This window comes from Jaculus jaculus, chromosome 5, assembly GCF_020740685.1.
Source record: "Jaculus jaculus isolate mJacJac1 chromosome 5, mJacJac1.mat.Y.cur, whole genome shotgun sequence".
Taxonomy (NCBI): Eukaryota; Metazoa; Chordata; class Mammalia; order Rodentia; family Dipodidae; genus Jaculus; species Jaculus jaculus.
In genome coordinates this window covers 155,725,347-155,749,712 of record NC_059106.1, presented here as the reverse complement: position 1 = coordinate 155,749,712, position 24,366 = coordinate 155,725,347, and the positions used below count along the sequence as shown (strand labels likewise).

The following is a 24,366-nucleotide window of genomic DNA, read 5'->3' as shown; positions in this document are numbered from 1 at the left end:
TCTAGAGACATGTTACCTGTTAGTGAGTTGAGAGGCAGAGACAGGGTAATTGCCTGGAAGCTTGCGGATCAGCTAGCCTGGTGGTCAGAACAGTGAATATTGAGAGCCTCGGCCTCAAACAAGGGGAGGTGGAAGGTGAGAACCCACACCCCAGGACCACCATGTATGTGCCCTGAACCCTTACATAAAAAAAAAAAGATGTCTTTATTTTTTATTTTTATTTTTTGAAATAGGGTCTCACTCTAGTCCAGGCTGACCTGAAATTCACAGTTCTAGTCTCTGGGTGGCCTCAAACTCATGGCCCTCCTCCTACCTCTGCCTCCCAGACATGCGCTGCCGATCCTGGCTGATGTGCATTTTACTTGTCTTGGGGGGTATTTTTCCTTCTAGAACACTAGACCTGTTGGTTGTAGGCCTTGGGTCTTCTAAACTTCTTTTTCTTTCCATTCTGACGGCTTACTTGTTTTCTGGATAGTTTTTAACTAGGAGCTGGCATGAAAAGTAAAAGTTCACGAAAACCGAGGCTTGGAAACCGCGTCAATGGCTGTGGGAAGTAGAGTGCCTGGGGCTTGTCACTGTGGTAGCTTTTGACAATATGGCTTACCGAAGGACTTTTTGAGTTCATGAACAGTTATTAAGCCAAGCCACACCAGCTTCTGAGTTTTAAACCATATTTAATATTCCTTTTGGAAACGGACCATACATAGTTCGTTTCTTTCCTTTCCCCTCAGTCAAGCAGCCCGCCCACTGCCCAGTACGCTCATGAATCAAGCGTACATTTTCATAAACCATAAGAATTCACTGTGTGTGTTTTTGATTGTGACCTAAAACAAGCTGAAATTTATCGTCTTAGGATTGTGAACTTAGTTCTATTGACAATGGAATGACTCCTTGGTGCCCAGGTCCCTGAAATGTGGCTTTGTCTGGGGGAAAAGGAATTTTGTTATTATTATTATTTTTTTTTGGTGACCCTCTGTGTCGCCCAAGCTGGTCACTGAGTAGCCCATGCTGGCACAGCCCTCAGGCTCACAGCAGCCCTTCTCTCTCAGCCTCCTGAGCACTGGTGTCAGAGGCCCAAGCCACCGTGCCTGGCAGTGTGGAGAAAGGAATTTCTGCCAGTCGCAGCTCTTTCCTGACGACTCAAACTGCCCAAGTGACCCCTGTACCCACGTTGCACCACTGAGACAGGAAAGCTTATCAGAAATGCAGAACCACAGGCCTCCGCCAGACCAGCCCAACAAGAACTTGCATCTTTAGCGAACGCCAGATGATTCTGGTATGCGAGCCTGTCCGACCTGCTGTGTGCTCAGCATCAGGTCTCCTCTGGGGAGGTCCATGTACCTTCCGCTGGACTTTGTTTGGGGAAGTCCCAGGTGTGTGGCGTGGCCTCTTGTTTTCTTGGTCCTGTGTACTGGTTGAGTCTGCTGCGACTGGTTAAAATTCTCCCGACCCGAAGATCCTGGTCTCCTTGTTATCCCTGAGTTGTATTGGGTATGGGGAACGGGGTTAGGAGACCTGATTTTGGTTCTTTCTTTCTTTTTAAAATCAGTCCCTTCCCTTCCCTTCCCTTCCCTTCCCTTCCCTTCCCTTCCCTTCCCTTCCCTTCCCTTCCCTTCCCTTCCCTTCCCTTCCCTTCCCTTCCCTTCCCTTCCCTTCCCTTCCCTTCCCTTCCCTCCCCTCCCCTCCCCTCCCCTCCCCTCCCCTCCCCTCCCCTCCCCTCCCCTCCCCTCCCCTCCCCTCCCCTCCCCTCCCCTCCCCTCCCCTCCCCTCCCCTCCCCTCCCCTCCCCTTCCCTTCTTCTTCTTCTTCTTTTTTCCCCCATGGTAGGGTCTCACTGTAGCCCAGGCTGACCTGGAATTTACGCTGTAGTCTCAAGGTGGCCTCCAACTCACAGAGATCTGCCGAGTGCTGGGACTGAAGGCATGTGCCACCATGCCCAGCCATCAATTCCATTTTCATTGCAAGAAAATACATGTAAAACTCACCATCTCCACCATCTCTAGGAATACAGTGTTGAGCTGGAGAGATGGCTTAGTGGTTAAGGCATTTCCCTGGGAAGCCTAAGGACCCAGGTTTGAGTCCCTGGTACCCATGTAAGACAGATGCACAAAGTGGTGCATGCCTCTGAAGTTCATTTGCAGTGGCTGGAGGCCCTGGTGTGCCCAGTCTCTCTCTCAAATAAATAAATATTTAAAAAAAGAATGCAGCGTGTTAGTGTTAAGTACATTCACATTATGGTGCCGTCTTCAGAACACATGGCATTTGTCTGTGTACAGTATGTGTGGCTCAGGTAGTGGTTTCATGTGTGTGTGTATGTATATGTGTGATGTAGCATCCTGTGCACACGCCAGTGGAGGCCAGAAGAGAATATTGGGGTGCCCCCACCCCACCACTCACTCTCTTGTTTTCCCTCAATACGGAGTCTCTGGCTGATTATATAGAGATTGCTGTTTTTCATGAGCCCCTGTGGTTCTGATTTCTGCTCCCAACAGCACTGGGTTTAAAGACAAGCCTGGCCACACCCAACTGTTTATATAGGTGAATCAAAATCTGGGGCACGGGTTATCTCAGGCACCCCCCCCTCAAGTCCTCATGATTGACAGGAAGCATACTGAACTGCTGAGCCATCTTTCCCGCCCCTGTGTATCTCTTAAATAGTAACCACTTCATTTCCTTTTCCTTAGGTCCTGTAGAGCATCCTTTTACTTTCTGTCTCTATAAATTTCACTACTCTCCGGACCTCATAAAAGTGGAATCTCACAGGATTTCTCTTCATGGGAAGAAGGGCTTATTTCATGTAGCGCAGTGACCCTAAGTTTCATCGATGTCATAGCATCTGGCAGAGTTTCCTTCCTTTGCTGGGCTGAAAAAACATTCTGTTGAATGTAGGCTCCACTTTTGTTTACTGATGCCCACTCAGATGGGGTCCATAAGTCCGCCCACTGGCTATGGTGAATAGCACTGTAGTGAAGTTGGATCTTAAGCTACTCCGCTGGCTGTCAGATCTGATTCTAGACAATTTACTGGACCTGTGGACCTCAACTTCTTTTAGTTCTTTAAAAATAAGGTTTTTTTTTTTAGGACATGCACAGCACTGTGTTTGATCACTAGTAACCCGAGAAGCTAGAGTATCTTCTCTCAAGCACTTAATCTCTGTTTGTAGGATACCAAGTAGAGTGAAATCTGCATCCATTAAAAATGCCAGAGCCAGGCGTGGTGGCGTATGCCTTTAATCCCAGCACTCGGGAGACAGGTTGGAGGATCGTCATAAATTCGAGGCCACCCTGAGATTACATAGTGAATTCTAGGTCAGCCTGAAACCCTACCTCAAAAAAAAAAAAAAAAGATTTCTGTGTTTTCCCCCAATAAACTATTTACCTTTTTAAATTTTTTTCCTCCCGAGGTAGAGTCTCACGGTAGCCCAGGTTGAGCCAGAACTCACTCTGTAGCTCCAGGCTGGCCTCAGACTCACAGTGATCCTCCTACTGTATCCTGAGTGCTGGAATTGAAGGTGCGCATCACCATACCTGGCTAATTATTTACATTTTTGAACAAACTTAACTTTTGAGTTTCTGTAACAGAAGTCTTACAAGTTTAATAGCTTCATTGATATATGATTCACATACCATGTAGTTTACCTACTTACGTATGCAATTCACTGAGTTTTACAATATATTCTTTAAATTTTTCTATTTATACTTGCAAGGAGACTACATGCGCGCGCGCGCACGCACACACACACACACACACACACACACACACACACACACGAGAGGGAGAGACAGTGCGAATCTGGGTGTGCCACACCTTCTTGTCAGTGCAAATGAACTCCAGATACATGTGTCATTTTGTATATCTGGCTTTACTTGGGCACTAGGGAATTTAACCCAGGCTAGCAGGCTTTAGAAGCAAGTATCTATAACTGCTGAGCCATATCCCCAGCCATTAAATATACATTTTTAAAAATTTTGTATACTAATTTAGTTTTTAAAAAAATTTTTATTAGCATTTTCCATGATTATAAAGAAAATCCCATGGTAATCCTCCCCACACACACTTTCCCCTGTGAAATACTTTTTAATATTTTATTTTTATTTATTTATTTGAGAGAGAGAAACAGGCAGCGGGAGAGAGAGAGACGAAGAGAATGGGTGCGCCAGGCCTTCCAGCCACCGCAGATGCACTCCAGACACATGCACCACCTTCTGCATCTGGCTTCTGTGGGTCCTGGGGGATTGAACCTGGGTCCTTTAGCTTTGCAGGCAAGTGCCTTAACTGCCAAGCCACCTCTCAAGCCCAAATTTTTGTGTGTTTTTATTTAAGAGAGCGAGGAAATGGGCACTCCAGGGCCTCTTGCCATTAAAAAGAACTCCAAGTGCATGTTCCACTTTTTGCATCTGGTTTTATCTGGCTTTACATGGGAACTAGGGAATTGAACCTGGGCTGGCAGGTTTGGCAAGCAAGTGCCTTTAACTCCTGAGCCATCTCCTCAACCATATATATATATATATCATCATATATACATAATCATCACCAGTAGTGGTCAATTTGTGCACCAGGATAATAAAATGCCTGAGATAATCAATTTATGAGTATTATCTTGGCTCACAGTTTTGAAGAGCTGGCCCTGTGCTTGAACGTGTGGCTTGGACTCCTGAAAGGAGTGTGTGGTAGAGGAGGCAGCTTCATCTCATGGTCCCTGGGACACAAAAGAGATAAAGATAGGAAGGGAGCAGGCTTTTCTAATTAAGTTAGGGCACTCTCCTTCAGAGTGACGTAAAGACCGACCACTAAGTTCCGCCCACTAAATGTCCCACTGTCCCCTAGTAGTGCTGATCTGGTGACCAAGATGCATATATAATCCTTTGAAGGGTATTCCATATCCAAAATACACCATTTCTCCAGTAAAGTTCAGGACATTTTTATCACCCTGAAGACCTCATACGTATAAATAGGTTTATCACTATTCATTTTCCTAAAGATTTCCCTGTACTCCCCCATGGAACAACCAGCAGTCTACTTTCTGTCTTTATAAGTCTGCCTCTTCCAGGCAGTTCTGATATGTGGGTGGGATATAAAATATGAGGCCATTGTGACTGGCTTATTTTCACTTGCCATCATGTTCAAGGTTCTTCCATGACTTTCTCAGTTGATCTCACTTGTGAGAGATGTTGTGTTTTTATTTTTATTTTATAACGATCATGGACTAGTTACAGAGCTGGAGCTTGGAGATACAGTAGAAAATATCGGACACAACCCCTGGTTACAAGATCGCACAGTCAGCAGGAAGATGGACGTTATGTGATTGTTAATACCACATATTAAGTACAGATTTGCTAATTGCTATAAAGGACAAACTTTGGCTACAGTGAAAGTGTGTCATGGAAAGAAGGGAAGGAAGGCTAGCTTAACTTTTATTTTACATCTCTCTCTTTCTCTTTCTCTCTCTCTTTTTCCGGTAGGGTCTCACTCTGACCTGGAATTCACTATGGAGTCTAAGGCTGGTTTTGAACCCACAGCGACCCTCCTACCTCTGCCTTCTGAGTGGTTGGATTAAAGGCAGCTGTGCACCACTATGCATGCCCAGTCTGTTTTACATCTTTTCAGGCCAATCATCCAAGAGTTTCTTCTCAGGAAGCGCCCGCAGTCAGTGTTTATTAACTGACAGGTGACATACACCCTGACATGGGTCGGGCAGCCATCTCTGCTGGCTGCTGGTCTAGTCTGATGAGGGAGCATAAGTGATTCTCCCGGAAGATGCAAGGGAATCTTCAGGGCGCGACACTGCCAGGTAGCAGTTCTGGAAGATTATTAGGATTTCTCTTGGAGCCGACCTGTCTTCAGGGCATCCCAGTAGAAGATACTCGGTACTCAATGGGCTCAGGGGAAGTGGAGCATCAAGATGGCTGTCGTGGCCATGCATAGTGGTGGTGGAGAAAGGAGTATCTTTGGGGCTTGCTGGCTGGTTTGTGTAGCTGAATCATTGAGCTCTGGGCCAAATGAGGGAACCTGTCTCAAAAAAGTTAAGTGGACCCACATAAGGCAGATGCACAAGCTGGTGCAAGGGTCTGGAGTTCGTTTGTATGAGCTGAAGACTCTGTCACACCCATATTCTCTTTCGAATAAATTATATGTATATATATATATATATTTTGGTTTTTTTGGTTTTTCAAGGTAGGGTCTCACCCTAGCCCAGGTCGACCTGGATTTCACTATATAGTCTCAGGGTGCCTCAAACTCTCGGCAATCCTTCTCCCTCTGCCTCCCGAGTGCTGGCATCAAAGGCATGCACCACCACACCCAGCTTCCTTTTAGAAATATTTTTAAAAAGCTAAGTGGAGAGTGATTGAGTAAGACATCTGATGGTGGCCAGTGCTTTCACACACACAGACACACCAGTACACGTGTGCACCAGCGAACACATAAGGACCCACCTGCATACACTGCACCCATGCATACCACATACAAAAGAAAACAGTTTTAAAAAAGAAAATAGCTGGGTAAGATCTCTTACAGCACCAAAAGCAGCAGTAGCAGCTGTGCAGCGTGGCGAGTCATCATTTCAGTGAACTCCATACAGTTGCATCATTTTGGATAGTTTTTGCATGTTTTATTCAAGAGACTTTACTGAATTTCCTCACTTGTATTTTTCTTGTGTATGTACTGTTATGTGTGTGGTGTCAGCACATGTATGTGCCCATGAGACAACCTGTGCACTTGCGTGCAGTGGTCAGGGTTCTCCTCCGTTGCCCTTCTGCTTGTCCTCGTTTGAACCGGAGTCTCTTACTGAGCTTGCCGTTTATTTCACGAGCTCTCACGATGCACGGGATTCTGCTTCCCTCTGTGACTGGGGATACAGGCAAGTATGGCCATGTTCGGCTGTTTAGCTGGGTTCTGGAGATTCAGATGCAGGTAGTTGTACCCTCCTTAGACCCTCAGGTTTGTTTGGGAAGCACACTTAACTGCTGAGCCATCTCTCCAGCCTTAAGCTTCCTCAGTTTTTAGAGTAATTAGTTGATATGCCTGGGATTATAGAACAATTCTTTGGTTTCCCTTAAATAAGACTCCTTGGAGTGGTCAAGTGGTTTTTCATGGTAATTCCTATAGCTTTCTTGGCGCTTCAGGCAGAGGGAATGTCAGCGTGCCCTGGGTCATGGATGTTGTCCGTGAGCATTCACACGGTGGCCCACTTGTTTCTTTTCTTTCAAGGCTCGTTTCCACCGTGATCTATTTCTTGCTTGTGTGTGGGTATGGAGTGTACACGTTGGTATGTGTGTGGGCCACATATAAAGCTGTGTGGACAGAGGATAACCTTGGGTGTCATCCTCAGAAATGGCTGGTCTCCTCCTTTGAGACCAGTTCCTTCATTGGCCTGGAACGCACCAGTTAGGCTAGACTGGCTGGCTGGCCAGCCATTTCCAGGGGTCCTCCTGTCGTCACCTCCCTGGCGCTGGGATCGCAGGCACATTCCACCACACCTGGCATTTTTTACGGTTACTGGGGTCCAGCTCAGGCCCTCAGGCTTGCACAATAGGCATCATGCCTATTGAACTATCTTCCACTATGGTGCCTAGGAACTCCCTTGCATGCAAACGTTTGCATCTTGTATGATAGCCTTAGATTAAAATTTTTAAGCACAGGGCTGGAGGGATGGCTTAGCTGTTAAGGTATTTGCCTGCAAAGTCAAAGGACCTGAGTGGGATTCTCCAGGACCCACATTAGCCAGATGCACAAGGGGGCGCACATGTCTGGAGTTCATTTGCAGTGGTTGGAGGCCCTGGTGTGCTCATTCTCCCTCCCTCCCTCCCTCTCTCTCTGTCAAATAAATAAAAATAAGAAATTTAAGTACAGATTTGCTGGGTAAAGGACATAAATTTTTAAATGTTTCTGATGCACATTGTTGGAGGATTAGGGTCTAGAAGGAGTTCTTTTAAGTGCTTTCTCATCAGTGCCTGAGCGCACTCGTTTCATGGGTCACTTGGAAGCGCTCCCATGCATCTTCTTGTAAGCCATCAAGATCTGGGGGGAGGAGGCATTGAGTCCGAGGTAACATCTTCTGTCCCGTGAATCCGTGTTCCTGGGCTGTCAGTGATCGCGTGTACCCTGTCCTCAGACCCTGCTGTTGAACGATGTCGCAGCTGCTGTCTTCCGTACCCGGGATGTTTTCACTATTTAAAGAATGTTCTCATGCATCCAAGAACCGATTAAGACAGTTAGCGATAAAGAGCCCCTGGGTACCTTCCCTTTGAGCGCTGCCACTCAATCCTAATATCAAGGAGGAGGACTTTGTGACATGCTCAGGGCTGAGCTGTTTTCACAGCCGCTGTGCCTCCAGGACGGGGGTGGGCGGCGGCAGCCCCAGTGCCCTGGCCACATCTATGGGAGACAGTGAGAGGGGTGTCCAAGGCAGTTTGCTCACACCTGCCTGAGATTACTGAGATAGGCTTGGGCTTCAGAGCCAGCCAAGTGTGTGACCTTGACTCCCGTTCTTTCCTCCAGCTGCCGTAAAAGAGGAGATAGTTTTCAGAGGACTCACCGCCCCGCTATCTGCAAAGGGCCACTCTCTGAGACGGAGTTCTGTGCCGAGTCCCCGGAGCTGTCCGTGTTTGCTGGACGCCTTTCTTCTCTGAGAAGGCAGGGTGCGTTTGCTGTGTGCTTCTAGGAGGAGCTTCAAACAGAAGCCTAGTTCTCAAGTTCCCTTTTATTTGGGGTGACCCCTCTCACACCATGTGTTGAAAGCTGGACCACGTTTATTGCTAACTTTTGTGGCAATAGCTTGCATGGAGCTGGCCTGAAAAGCTGCAGAATTTCATTTCATCTCCCATCTGTGTGGTGTGCTGTCCATCATTCATGGTGACTGCTGTGCTTTTGTTCCCACAGCCTCTGGGCTGGGGGAGTGTGGCTGCCTCGGCTCCTTTCTCCAGTTGGTGCTAAGAGGTCATACACCCTAGCCAAGGACTGTGGCTGTTTATCCCCGTGCGCCTGTTGCAGCACCTTCTCTCCTGGATGATAATGCTTGCCTTCAAATTGGTCCATTTGCTTTTGTCTTGTCCCTTACCCTTGTCCCCAAATGCTAGAGGCCATCTTTCATTCAGGTCAGGTGGTCTCACTCCTGTGCTTCTCTCTCTCCCTCTGTGCCTCTCTCCTCCCGAGGTTGGGTCTCGTTCTAGCCCAGGCTAGAATTCACTATGGAATTCCAGACTGGAATTTACTACATAGTCTCAGGGTGGCCTGGAACTCAGGGTGATCCTCTTACCTCTGTCTGGGATTAAAGGCATGCACTCCCCTCCCCCAAGCTTTCCTGTGACTTTCAAACATCAACATAAGTGCTCATGGTGACCTCAGGGCCCCTGCCTTGACCTAGATCTGCTTGCTCCTTCGCTCAGACATCCCAGGCCAGCGCCCATTTGTGGGCTTCATGCTTGCAGTTCTCTGCCTGAAATACCCTCCTGGGAGCCACGCCGTGTGCCTTGGCAGATGGCGGGTTCATTTTCTGCTGAATTATCCCTAGGCGTTTTGTTGAAAACCTCCGTGTCCCTGGCTGTAGGTAGACTGTGACTGCAAGTGATGTAGACAGGAGCTGCCCCATGGTTTCAGGTTATGAACTTCTCAGCTGTCCCTGAGGGCAAATGCTCTCTGCTCTGTCAGGAGGGCAGGATCTTGATGACAGATCTTGCCTTTCAGTGCCATATCATGTGACTGACGTTTGGGCTCCACAGCAGTATCTTTACTTGGATCCTATTAGAAGACATTAACTGGATTCACTTTAGAGACCACCATAAGATATCCTGAAATAACTGAAGAGCTCCCCCAAATTGCGGTGATGATGGAATATCCTTGCAGTCCAAGCCAAGAGGCCCTCTTTGGCTATGGAGCGTTTTTGTAGAAATTTAAATCTGTAATTAGTTAAGAGTTGTGGTGAGACATAGGCATTAAACAATTCTCGAAGTTTATATGGTTTTACAGACAGCATTCAGACCTTACAAACCAACGGGGAAGCTCAGTACCGGGGGGGTCCTGGGTTTCAGATACAATCTGAACAACTTTCTGTGAACCCCACGGGATAGTAGGCTGATAGCTGTGACCAGGGTATGTGGGTGTGCTCAAGGTCCAGAGTAGTGCTATTGATATATTTTGATGCCTTCTCACTTAGTGTTTTAATTGCATTTCTGACTTCGGTGTGTATTCACAGAGTGTTCCCTGCCTGGAAGCATTGAGTTGGCGTGCCGGGGGTGTGGTGGTTAGCTCTGCCTTGAGAGAGCTGATAGCTTGCTGGGAAGGTAGATGTCATCCCTGGTGATTACAACACAGCTGTGAACGAGGTGATCACTTATGTGTAGGGATGAAATTTGACTTCGTGGAGCACCAAGTTCCTGAGGTGGGTTCTGCAGGATGAGCTATGAGCTCGGCAGTAGTAGGTGAGGGGTACGGGTGAGGGAGGCCTCCAGGGACACTGGACAACGGAGGTGTCGGTGTGGCAGAAGGGGAGCTGTCCTGGGGAGACAGAACATGGGACTTTTGAGGAATTCGGGGAAGAGCAAAAGAGAAAGTCAGTTGGAGTCATGCTATAGACAACATCAAGGAGCTTGGGGCTTACTAGCAGAGAGTGAAAACCACCTTTCCTTAGGGGAGGATGACAGCCGTGACCTGTCTTTCAAAGGAGTTCCTTGCTTGGCTTTGGGAATACCAGTTGGAGGGGCAGAGAAGACCAGGGGTCCAGTAAGGAGGTTGCAGCCAGAGCAGGGTGGAGATGAGCTCGGCCTGGTCCTGAGAGACAAACATGGGAGCGGGCAGTGGGAGACACAGCATGAAGAAGACACTCTGCTGGGTCATGATGCAAGATGTACAGGAGACCTATCCCCAACTCACCCAGGGGGCCGAAAGACCGCATTCCCTTCCCTAGCCAATGAAATGGCATCATAGGTGTGTGAGAAGATAGAAGTGTGGACAAAGGACTTGAAGCACAGGCATTGTTGTAGCTAGAAGAGGCAACAGTGATCGTGTCATGTCACCCCGTTGAAGGATGACAATATTGGAGGGAAAGCTTGGTGACAGAATACAGCATCCTGTGAGAAGCAATGTGTTGCACAAAAGTTCCTGGCATTAGCAATTGATCACCATGTCCCTGGTTCCTGGATTAGAAATGGGGGAGGAAGGACTGGCGTGCCCACAAGCTTTTATACATGCTTGCACCAGGCTCGGAAAGAATCATATTTTTTTGGCATTTAAAAATTTTTTTTTGGTTTATTTTTATTTATTTATTTGAAAGTGACAGAGAAAGAAAGGGGTGGGGAGAGACAGAGAGAGAGAGAGAGAGAGAGAGAGAGAGAGGGAGAGAGAATGGGCGCGCCAGGGCCTCCAGCCACTGCAAGTGAACTCCAGACGCGTGCACCCCTTGTACATCTGGCTAATGTGGGTCCTGGGGAATCGAGCCTTGAACTGGGTCCTTAGGCATCACAGGCAAGCGCTTAACTGCTAAGCCATCTCTCCAGGCCTGGCATTTGTTTTAATTGAGAGCTTCCATACTTACAGACAATAAACCATGATAATTCCCTCCCCTCCCCCATTTCCCCTTCACATTCTACTCTATCTTACCCCTTCCCTCTTAGAATCTTCTGTTTTGAAAAATTTTTATTTGCTTATTGGGGGGGGGCAGGTAGGGGGAGAGAGAATGGGGTGCTCCAGGGCCTCCAGACATGGCAAACAAACTCCAAATGCATGCATCATCTTGTGCATGTGACTTTATGTGGGTACTGGGGACTCGAGCCTGGATTCTTTGGCTTTTCAAGCAGGCGCCTTAACTGATAAGCCATCTCTCCAGCCCAGAAAGAGTCTTTTGGGTAGATTAAATTTTTTCTTAGCTAAAGCCCTTAATTTCCTCAGATGATTTTCATCCCTGGCAGGTACTCAGGCCTCATTGGGAGCCATGAAAATTGTTACTTGTTGCTCATGAGGTAATCAATAATGCTATTATGATTTCTTTTTTAATTAAAATATTATTTATGAGAGAGAGAGAGAGAGAGAGAGAGAGAGAGAGAGAGAGAGAGAGAGATTGGGTGCACGAGGGCCTCCAGCCACTGCAAACGAACTCCAGATGTAAGCGCCACCTTGTGCATCTGACTTATTTGGGTACTGGAGAATCGAACCTGGGTCCTTAGGCTTCGCAGGCAAGTGCCTTAACTGCTGAGCCATCTCTCCAGCCCATGAATTCTTGACTAAGAACTCCTGGCTGTGTGTTAAATCCCTTGTAAAGACATAGGGGGTGACATTTTCTCTCTTACTTGTTTTACATGAAGTGCTCATGGTGTGAGCTTTGGGCTTGTGGGAGGAAGGAGACTCTTGGTGTTGGAAGAGTTGTGGGACACTTCCCGTCTCTCAGAGGTACATTCTTAGTGGCATCCTCACTTCCTGGAGCTCACTGACCACGTGGCTACACGGTTCTTTCTGGGGGACCATTTGCAGAGATGTTTGTTGGAGCAGTTGGCTATTGCAGATCTGCGGCGGCTTCCTCCTTCTGTGGGTAGTGGTGTCCCTGGTGCATTCTGGGAGTCTCTTAGCTTGGTTGATGTATTTGTTTGGACGTGACCTTTTCCCAGTTCCTCTTCCCTGGGCTTTTGCCTGCTGAGGAAATGATCCTCAGATCCTGTCCATCTGTACTGGTGGCAACAGAAGAGAGATTTTTCTCTTTTCTGTGGTCCTGGTCCAACTGCCCAGACACCTGTCCATCAGAGACTCGTGTTGTTCTGGTTGGTATCATTCCCTGATGCAGAGACGTTTTTGGTTTCTGGTTCTGGAAATCATCAAGTTGGAACATGAGATGAGGAGAAGGAGGAGGAGGAGGCAGTGAGGGCCCTTGGCTGACCTGAGATGCTTTCATTGATTTGGACACTGGATGCATAGGAAGGGCCGCTTCTCCCATCTCCATCCCTCCGTCCACAACGGGCCTTCCAGATAGAGTTGGCTCTGTCAGTAAGTGTTCTTATTTGTGCTTGATTCATTCGGAGAGCTTTGTGAATCCTTTGGGAATCTTTGGGTTTGGGGAACAAAAAGCAGAGCTTCTCTTTTAAGTCTGATGGAAACCATCTGCAGAAGATGGGTTTCCACACGCTGTATGACTAGGCTGTGCTGACAGACACGTCACTTCTCCCTTGGTTGTTGAGGAAATCCATATGAGGACCAAAGACTCTACATGGGGGACCTTAGGCTGTGTGACTGCATGTTACAAAGAAAATGAGGCTTGACCATTTTTGAGGCTTGTGAAAGCTTTTTCTCTGCAATGTTACAACTTTCTTTCTCGTGCTTTCTCCTGAGAGCTTTGCTGTGGGAAAGACCACGGGACGGGAACGAAGTGCAGAGTTGAGGAAGCAGGCCGACGCTTTTCTTTTAGGCCTTTGCCATCACCATGAACTTGGGGAAATGCTCCCTGAGCACCTTCCCCATACACCTGGGCTGCTCTGTGTGCTTCCAGATGTTGACTTGTGCAGGTGATGTAAGCCCAGATGGTGCTTCAGGCGAGTCCTTCCGAGTCTCACTCACCGCCGCGGGCTGGACTCCCCCCGCATTTCCAGGCAGGGTCCCTGCGGAAGGGGATAGCAGCTGGCCTGTCTGTCTGCTTGTTCCCTGCCTGCGCTTCCCCAGCAGAGAGTCTGAGCCGGTATCAAGTAGAAGTGGGTATGTGATGGGGCCTGGTCAGCACTAGACTGGATTCATCCACTCCTGTGAAAGCAAAATGCGAATCAGCTTAGTACTACCCCTCTCTGAGAGTACAAAGACAGGGGCAACAGTGGAAGAGAATGGGTGTGGTCAGGTCGACAGAAACGGGAAAAGGTGCAAAATGCAAGAGCAAGGAGGATACAGTTAGGCTACACGGGGCTGCTTTCCTACCTAGAAATGAAAATAACTGAGAAAGGCAGACTGCCATCTTGTTTCTTTCTTTTTTAAAAAAGTTATTGTCATACATATACAAATGCCATACATGTAGTCCCCTCCCACAACCCTGTCTTTAACCTTTCCACTGAATCCCTTTCATTTTTTAAAAAAAAATATTTTATTTATTTATTTGGGAGAGGAGAGAGAGAGAGAGAGAAAGGGAGGGAGAGAGAGGGAGAGATTGAGAGAGAATGGGTGTTCTAGGGCCTCCATCCACTGCAGACGAACTCTAGACACATGTGCCACCTTGTGCAGCTGGCTTACGTGGGTACTGGAGAGTTGAACCTGGGTCTGTAGGCTTCACAGGCAAGTACCTTAACAGCTAAGCTGTCACTAGAATTCCTTTTATTGTTTCTTTTTTGTTGTTGTTTTGTTTTTAGAGGTAGGGTCTCACTCTAGCTCAGAGTGGCCTCAAACTCATGGTGATCCTCCTTCCTCTGCCTCCCAAGTGCTAGGACTAAAGGAGTGTGCTACCATGCCCAGTGCCTTTCATTGTTAAAAAACAACAACAACAACAAAAAAAAACCACTTTACTTTATTTATTTGAGAGAGAGTGAGAAAGAGGTAGATAAAGAGAGAGACTGGGCACGCCAGGGCCTTTAGCCACTGCTAATGAACTCCAGACGCATGTGCCACCTTGCACATTTGGCTTCTGTGGGTCGTGGGGAATAGAACCTGGGTCATTTAGCTTTGCAGGCAAGTGCCTTAACCACTAGGCCATTTCTGCAGCCCATTTTTCTTTTCTTTTTTTCTTTTTTTTTTTTTTTCTGAGGTAGTGTCCTGCTCTAGCCCAGGCTGACCTGGAACTCACTATGTAGTCTCAGGCTGGCTTCAAACTCACAGCAATCCTCCTACCTCTTTAATTGGAGTGCTGAGGTTAAAGGCATGTGCCACCACACGCAGCTCAAGTTGTTTCTTAAAGGAGCAGATAAAATACTTCTGTGGGCTGGAGAGATGGCTTAGCAGTTAAGGCACTTGTCTGCAAAGCCTAAGGTCCCAGGTTTGATTCCCCAAGACCCACGTAAGCCAGATGCACATGGTGGCGCATGAATCTGAAGTTTGCCTGCAGGGGCTGGAGGTCCTGGTATGCCCATTCCCTCTCTCTCTCTCTCTCTCTCTCTCTCTCTCTCTCTTTCTCTCTCTCAAATATATAAAAATAAAATAAAAAACTCTGCACCCTCCTCATGCTGCCCAGTGTCTCATCACATAGAAAATTTGGCCACTTCAGCCAGCACAGCTCAAAACCAACTGATGCAGGCTCGGGAGATGACTCAGTGACGGTTAGAGTGCTTTCTTGCAAGCTTGCTGACCCTAGTTTGGGAGTTAGTTCCTCAGAGCAAGCACGTTTTATCTCAGTGTCCTTTTGGCAGTGGGAGGTGGAGCCAGGAGGATCTAGAAGCTTATCACGGTATTAATAGTAGTGGCAGGAGAGACCCTGTCTCAAAATAAGATGGAAGGAGGGCTGGAGAGATGGCTTAGTGGTTAAGCGCTTGCCTGTGAAACCTAAGGACTCCGGTTCGAGGCTCGGTTCCCCAGGTCCCACGTTAGCCAGATGCACAAGGGGGCGCACGCGTCTGGAGTTCGTTTGCAGAGGCTGGAAGCCCTGGCGCGCCCATTCTCTCTCTCTCTCTCTCTGCCTCGTTCTCTGTCTGTTGCTCTCAAATAAATAAATAAAAATAAACCAAAAAAAATTAAAAAAAAAAAGATGGAAGGAGAGGAGAAACAACCCAAGGTTGTCCTCTAACCTCCATGCATGCACTGTAATGTGCGCACATACACACACCGTAGACATCCACGCACACACACACGCACTCGCACACATACACACGCACACAGATAATAGAAAAAGTTGAAAACCCAACTGATTGAAACAACCATGTATTAATAATGTTGGAAAGAAAATTTATTGCATATGAACTGAACATGGGTAGACTTTCTCTTTCATTCCCTATCCACTACAGTACAGAAACTGTTTGTCTAGCGTTACGTTGTATTATGCATTGCAAGTAAGTGAGAGGTAGTTTAGAGGCTTTTGGGAGGCTGTGTGTAGGCTATGTGCAAATACTGCAACATTCATATCAGGGACTTGAGCAGCCTGTGGTCTGGGGAAGGGTCCTAGAGCAAATCTTCTACCAATATAAAAGGACCACCATGCTTACTATCCAGCGACAGTCAACCGTGTCTGTGGCTAGTTCCCGTCTGTCACCCTGATTTGTCAACAGCAAAGATCGTGGTAACACGGCTGCTCCCCTTCCTGCGATTTGCAAGCCGATTTTGAACTTCAGTGGTTGAGCTGAGGATAACTGCCTGGCTCCCAAAGGTGCTTCCTCCCCGTCATCTGATAGCTTGCCTACCTTTGTCCCATAGCCACCTTTAATGGTTCATAGCAGCTTAGGACATCCCTTTTATTTAAAATCCCCAATTTTTGATACTTCTGGTTATTAGAATTTATTCATTATGATTGTTCTTTAAAATCGAGCCCACAGCCCCTTCTTGTTACTCCCCTCTTGGCCCTTAGGTTATATTTTCTGTCTCATTTCATTGGGGTGCTATCTCCCTTTGAGGACATTTGGAATGATGAGGTGAGGGATTTATGACCAAGTCACTGTGGGCCTGGAGGGAGCAGCAGAGATGAAAATATCCCTGTCTGTACAATGGCCCCACCCTAAATGCCAGGAGTGCACTCCCTCTGAGAGCCACTTCGCTGTGTTTGTGTTTCTGTCCACAGTCTAAGGACCTTCAGGGGATCATTAGAACTTCTGTCAGTGATGCCATGGGCCAGTCTTTCTTGTTTCATGCTTGTCTGGAGCTTGTTTTAGTTGCTATCAGACACAGGAAACCATCCAGCAATTTATCTGCCTGCTCATGACACGGAGAATTCATGTTGACTTGTTAATCTCTGCTCTCTCCCTTCCTCTCTCACATTTTTCTGTTCGTTCTCTAACACGCCGTCATAAACGCAGCCGCCACTCCCTCTTCTGTACCCTTCGGGCTGCTTTCCCTCTGTCCCCTCTAACGATTCTGTTCCCTACAGTCCCAGGACAGGATGTTCTTTCATTTCCCTGGCTATCTTGTACAGCCCTGGAGAAAACTTAGCGCTCCTTTTCTCTCCCCATGGGACTCACCAGCCTTTGTAGATCCTACTGAGAACAAGACACAAAAGACAAGTCTCTTTAACTCTCCGCCCCCTCAGTTGGCGCTCGCTCACCCAGGCTCAGAGCTCTTGGATGGAGAGGCAGCCAGATTCACCTCCCCAGCAAAGCGGGTGGCCCGGGAGGAACAGGAGTTCCTTCCAGCTTAGGGGAAGTAGCCAAGTCCCCTGGATAGGACATGGGCAGGGTTGTGTGTGGCTGCAGGAGGGAGGACAGCCAGCAGTGGCCCTAAGGGAAGAGACACCACCGGTGTGGTTATCCACTGTGGCTCAGCCAGGGGTTGTGATGTGCTTGTAGGTGTAGCAGAGTAAAATCACCACCAAGTGCCATGAAGTCAGGGTGCAGAGTCATAGGGACTGTGGGAACTGAACCTAGAAATGTGGGGAACAGTAGCTTCGTGTGTCGAGGCGAGCTGAGAGAGCTCCATTTTGAAACTTCCATAAAGATCCTTGAAAGGAGAAAGTATCTGCCATTTGGTGAGGAAGTGATGGGACCAAGCTTGAGGAAGTTGTTTATCAAAGAGACGTTGGAAACTGTGTATCTAAGGGACGTCTTAGGACCTGCCATACTGCTGGGACTCTGAGAATGTGTTTCATTGGTTGAGAGGTCTGGGACGCAAAGTTTGCATGGCTGTATTAGCATCACTTGGAAATAATTCTCTACTCAATCTTATTTATGAGGCCTTAGGTCATAGCCCCAAATTTGCAATTTTTTTTTTGTTTTGGTATTTTTGAGATGGGGTTTCACTCTAGCCCAGGCTGACCTGGAATTCACTGTGTAGTCTCAGGATGGCCTCGAACTCATGGCGATCCTCCTTACGTTTGCCTCCCGAGTGCTGGGATTAAAGGCGTGTGCCACTATGCCGGCCTTTCCAAATTTGCATTTTTTTTAAAAAAAAATATTTATTTATTTGTGTGTGAGAGAGAGGTGGGGTGGGGATGAGATGGGTGCATGCGTCTTGCAAATGAGTTCCAGATAACATGTACCATTTAGTACATCTGGCTTTAAGTGGATACTGGGGAATTGAACTCAGGGCCACAGGCTTTTAGCTACTGAGTCATCTCCCCAGCCTTAAATTTGCATTTATAACAGGTTCCCAGGAGGAGCTTGTGTTGGTTCTTACCCTACCTCCGCAGCACTGACCTCCTCGTTGCTGGGACCAAACGCCCGGCCAGAGGCAGCGTATGGAAGGCAAGGGAGTGTTTCTTCTCGCAGCTTCACAGGGTGGGGCTGGGGGGGGGTTTCTTCGTGGCAGCGACAGTCCGGTGTTCCGTCACCACCTAGGCGGGGAGGAAGCAGAGAGACTCAGCTCCCTAGAATTGGTACGTGCGGCTAGACTCTGAAATCCCAAGGCTCGTCTCCACTGACACACCTCCTCTCGCAAGGTTCCACCTCCCAAAGGTCCGCCCGCTGGGGCCTCAACATGAGGCTTCATTACAGACACACGAGGCCATGGGGAACATCTCATAGCCAAGCTTTTCAACCAGACTGGGTCGTTTATACAGAAGCGGGGTTAATTTGACTCATACTTCTGGAGGCTGAGAAGTATTAGAGTGTTGTGCTGTCATCTGATGAGGCCCCCTTTTTTATATAAGAGAGAGAGAGAGAGAGAGAAAGAGAGAGGGGTAGGGGAGAGAGAGAGAGAGAGAGAATGGGCACACTAGGGCCTCCAGCCACTGCAAACAAACTCCAGATGCCTGTGCCACCTTGTGCATCTGGCTTATGTGGGTCCTTAGGCTGCACAGGCAGAAAGTGGTGGAGGGCATCATTAGTGAGCATGCCGGCTCAGGTTTCTCGACCCATAAAGCCACCGTTAACCACATGAGGCTACATAGTGAATTCCAGGCCTTCCTGAGCTACCGATTGAGACAATGCCTGGAAAACATACCACCACCACCACCACCAACAACAACAGAGAAAAAAGTGACTTGAGAGATGGCTCAGTGGATAAAGTGCTTGCCATGCAGGCTTGAGGTCCTGAGTTCAGATCCCCAATACTCCTGTATACAAAGGGCTGCACCTAGAAGTTCTCACCTGTAATCTTCGTACCGGGGAGGTGGAGCCACCTCTGCTAGCTCTGGTTCAACACGAGACGCAGTCTCCAAGGGTGACGCCTGATGCCCCCCTCAGGCCTTCACAGACATGTGCACACATTTTCAGGGGTACCTGCACACATCAGTGCACCCCCACATATATGAACACCACATACACACACACCTACAAACAGCAAAAGAAACCCAAAGCTAAGATATAAAGGTACCAAATAGAGCTGATGATGTGTATGAAGAACAGGATAGTGATCCCCATCAGATTACAGTCTGAGTTTTCTAGAGTCTAGGGAGAGTTAAGCTAGATTCACTAAAATTCTGTTGAGCGCTACCTTGATAGTAGAGACTTAGTTATTAAAGTCTAATTTTTCTGCATTTGGGGGATTTATTCACTATAAACAGGAAGTGTTTCAAAACTGTGTTTTGGCTCGTGGTGATTTCGAATCCTTTTAGCTGACTCAGGAAAGAAAGCCCCTCATCTGAACCTCTGCTTAGGAGAGAAGGTAATTCACGGGCCCGACTTGCTCCTTTCCCCCACCATCCAGGTTTGTTCTCTCAGTGTCGAGGTGACCATCTGATGCCAGTGGCCAAACTTTTCAGATGCTAAGTTTTTGTTTCGTTTCCCCCGCTTTTGTTTTATAGCTGATACTTGATATAAGATTTTGGCCACAAATGTAAAAACACTAAAATATAAACAAAAGAATGCTGAACAGTCACAAATATACTAAACTGTTCATATGTTTCTAGAATAGCCTGAGTGGTCTGGAGTGATTTGATAATAAATCTCAGGGTTTTTGTTTTTAGACGGTTTCACTAAATAGCTCATAGTGGCCTAGAATTCATAATCTTTCTTCCCCAGCATTTTGAGTGCTGGGGGTACAAGCGTAAAAGCCTAAAACTCTAAAAACTCTAGTTTTTTTTTCAAGAATTGCTATCTTTGCCCTAGTTTATGATTCAGTGTCTCTATGGGAGAGGGAGTCTGTACAAATGCTAATCTGCAGATTTCAGAAGAGCTCTTCATTGCTTCTTTGTGCATAGTATGTGGGTTAGTCAGCCACTGATTTCTCAAAACCCTCACAGATTCCCCCAGGGAACACTGGGAAGGAGGGAGGAGGAAAGATTGTATGAGCCAGAGAATGGGGAGGAGTGCTGGGGAACACTTGCAGACATGATATGGTTGGTGCGTTCATGATCTCACTGGGACTGTCATGATGCGCCCAAAATCTGCACCTTGTCAACATTCAGTCATGGATGATGGAGAAGAGCATGAGCCCCCCCCCCCCATCCCTTCTTTTTCCTCTTGAGGAGTTGTTGGCAGTTAATAGCTGCTGGGGGATGGGGAGACATTCTCTTCAGTGGTGTAGTCACTGGTAAGTTACACATGCTACGGTAAATGATCCCCACCCATGGCCTTGCAAGAAACCCTAATTAAACTTAGTGGAACACACACACACACACACACACACACACACACACACACACACACACACATGCACGCACCATTGAAGTAGGAGGTGAGTTTGGAAGAAGACAGGGTTCAGCGGAAGGGAAATGGGGGTGGGAACAAGAGAAGATATTGGTATTGGGAGGTAATTATGATCAAAATATATTGAATGTATACATAGGCATTGTCAATAAAGAAAGTAAAACAAAATTCTCATATGGATTAACCTAAGAGTAAGCGACTTTTCTGAAAATCTTGACTTGGAAACTGAAGCAGGGCTTTGAACTGGTGGCTTTAGCTGTTGAATTGCTTTTGGCTTCAAGGAGTTTGCGTGCAGCCTTACCTCAGCTCTCTGACAGTGCCTGGGAAGGAAGCCGGAGGATCTAGAACTTACACTTATTTACAGGTTGTTGGGATCTTCGCCAAGACTGTCAGACTTCTCTGTGTTTGGGTCTCACCATCTGTGAACCCCATTGATGCTGTGTAAATTAATAAAATGCTCCATAAGCCTAGGGTGAGAAACTTTTGGGGGGTGCCAAAAAATCATAATAAATAATATTAAACAAGTTGGGATTTTAGCACTATTTACAATTTTGGCTTCACACACTCGGAGGTTTGGAATTATTTCCCGAAGCCGCATTGAAAACTGTGCACTTGCCGTCCTTGCGGGATTGGCAAGATGTCAGGCGCCACGAGGATCCTTGCTTCTCAGAGATGTCTTACCCAAACTGTCAGTGTGGAACAGAACCCCCTCCTCCTCCTTAGAGCTGCTTTTTTCTGGGATCCCCTGGGTCACTTGCAGAGAGAGTTGGTGGTGGGTGGTCACAACCGTGCCCTGAGGAAGTGGGGTTTGCGTCTGGCAGTTTGGGTGTGGCGAGCGAGGGTGACTAGCATTTTAATAAAATTACCTGTAGAACTGGAAAAACTCGCTGGGTAGCTCAGGCTTTGTGTGGGACTTTTTTTTTTTTTTTGGTTTGGGAATCTGTTGATTTTCAAGGTGAAAGGTGAATGGGTGATGCTGACCACTGTCATTTTTCATGTCTACCTGGTGGGTATTTGTCTAAGCCTTTGGATTAGGTTACCTTTGGGCACCGTACTCCACGACTCATAAACTCTGTTCCTTACAGTATTTGGATTACACAGTGCTTTTGAGTCAGGGGATGCCCACATGGTCTCAGCCTTCTCTGTTCTAATTCTTAGTAACATGAATTCTTCAAAATGTTGTATTATTATTATTATTAGTAATAATAATAAATAAAGGTAACTTCTAGCTGTTATTTTTTCTTTTTTTTTTGCACTTGTGTGTGTAGTATGTGTGGTGTGGTGAGTGTGCTGTGTGCCCATGTGTGTGCCCTGAGGAGGCCGGAGGAGAGCATTGGTGTCCTCTTCTGTTATTTGTCCCTGTGTTTCCTTGAGACAGAGTCTGTCATTGAATCCCGAGCTGTCAGTTTTGGTTAGACTGGTTGACCAGTGAGCGCCCCGGTGGTTCTCTGGTCTCTGGTCATCAAAGGACTAGGGTTACAGGCATGTGTGGCCACTCCCAGATGTTCACACAGGTACTGGAGATCAAACTCAGGACAAGTCAGTCCCTTATACACTGAGCCACCTTCCCAGCCCCCAGTACAGTTTCTGTTATCTTGCATTCATGTAGGTTTTAGAACAAATTGCTCAATAAAAGTTAACTACATTATTGGGCTAGAAAGGTGATACAGTGGTTAAAGTTGCTCGCAAGGCCTGCCCGCCCAGGTTCAACTCCCCAGAGCCCACATAAAGCCAGAAGCAAGATGTGGCACAAGTATTTGGTGTTCATTTGCAGCAGCAGTGCATGTGTGCTTACACACACACACACACACACACACACACACACACACACACACACTTTTCAAAAGTTTATTACATTATTAACTATAATTGATAACAAGTTTATGGCTTTAGTTGTAACAATAGACAGCACTTAAAGGGTACAGGCTATATTAATTTATTTAGTTCTCTTGAGAATCCTATGAGGCAGGACCTTAAGCCCATTATTATTTTCCATTTTACATATGGAAACCACCAGCGAAAGTTTAAATAACTTTCCAGTAGTGACTCGGCTTATAAGTGGTAAAACGTATATCCAGGCAGATGTTGGAGGGAGTTGAGCCTAGCTGGGCGTGGTGGCGCATGCCTTTAATCCCAGTGCTCAGGGGTCAGCAGTAAGGGGATCGCCAGGAGTTTGGGGCCACCCTGAGACTACAGTGTGGGTTCCAGGTCAGCCTGGGCTAGAGTGAGGCCCTACTTCAAAAAGCAGCAGCAACAACAACCAAAAAATGAAGCATTGTCCTGTAGACTCCCATAGAAAAGTTCTTAAAAGTTTAATATATTTTAATAGCGCCTGTTCAAAAGTGACGCTGGGTGATCATTCGTATTAGGTGAGGCTTGAATAAGGTGAGGATAGGGAGGGGATTGCTGAGGCCGTGTAGTCCAAGGGGGCTCGCGCATTTGTGCGTCCTGGAGAAGCGGACAGGGCTGCGGACAGCCGGGTCTCGGAGGACGTGCTGAGGCGGGAATTCCTTGGAAGCGCAGCTGCTTAGGTTCTGTAGCAAACACGGCGGCGCCTCGCTGGTGGTCAAGTCCTGACAAAGTGGACCTCTGCTTCGGCGGACTTGGCTTTGCTTCTCTTTGTGCCACGATTCTGCGGCAACCATCCATGTGTGTTGGGGAGAGGGTCAGGGAAAGGGGGGTCATTGCAGAGCAAAGCCAGAAGAGGCCGGCCCGTGGACCTTGACTTTCTTTCTTTCTTTTTTTTTTTTTTTTGAGGCAAGGTCTCACTGTAGCTGAGGCTGACCTGGAATTCACTATGCAGTCTCAGGGTGGGCTCGAACTCATGGCGATCCTCCTACCCCTGCCTCCTGAGTGCTGGGATTAAAGGCGTGCGCCACCACCATGCCCGACTGACTTTCTTGGATCCCTTGAAGAGACTATGAGGCCTGGCGGACATGCTACCTTGTGGGCTTCTGCCTCCTTTAGGACTGGGGCAATGTGGTCCCCGGATTGTATCAGCAAGTTTTAAAATACAGTGTCCAAAGGTCAGAATCTAGAAGGAAAAGTGCATGCTCCCATCTCCAGTTCCACCGAATACCGGCGAAGACCCGAGAACCAATATTTACTTATCTTTGAAGCAAGGGTCTCCTGGACTCCAGGCTGGCCGATCCTCCTTCCTCTACCTCCTGAGGGCTGGGGTCCTGGGCACGCCCCAGTGCTTCCTCTCTGATGCACCGCGGGCTGGGCAAGCGTGCTGCCTGATGAACTCCGTCTCCAGCCCCATGAGAGTTATTTTATTTTTCACCTTTAAAAAATGTTTTTTAAAAAATTTATGTATTTGAGAGAGAAAAAGAGGAAGAGAGAGGTGGGGGGGAAAGAGAGAGAGTGGGCACACCTGGGGCCTCCAGCTGCTGCAAATGAACTCCAGATACATGCGCCACCTCGTGCATCTGGCTTACATGGGGGATTGAACCTGGGTCCTTTGGCTTTGCAGGCAAGCACCTTGACTGCCAAGCCATCTCTCCAGTCCTATTTTTTTTTTTTTACGTTTTTAATTTTGGAATAATTACAGACTTATGTGAAGTTGAAAAATAACAGAGAGAGGTCCTGCATACGCAGCCTCCAGCATCCCGTAGTGGTGACATCTCACTTACATATAGTGCGTTATCAAGACCTGGAGACATGCCGACATAATACAATTCACAGAAGCACAGACCACATTGGAATCTCACCAGCTTTTTAATTTTTTTTTTTTGTGTGTGTGTGTGTAC

The 24,366-nt window shown here is 47.4% G+C and overlaps 1 protein-coding gene across 1 annotated transcript in view; it reads left to right on the top strand.

The window, feature by feature from the left end:
- Positions 1–8,504: 8,504 nt before the first annotated feature.
- Positions 8,505–24,366, top strand: part of Tiam1 (TIAM Rac1 associated GEF 1) — a 304,202-nt gene continuing 288,340 nt past the window's right edge. The window contains exon 1 of the mRNA XM_004654435.2: positions 8,505–8,638. The gene's annotated coding sequence lies outside the window, so the exon portion shown is untranslated. The remainder of the gene's footprint in view (positions 8,639–24,366) is intronic.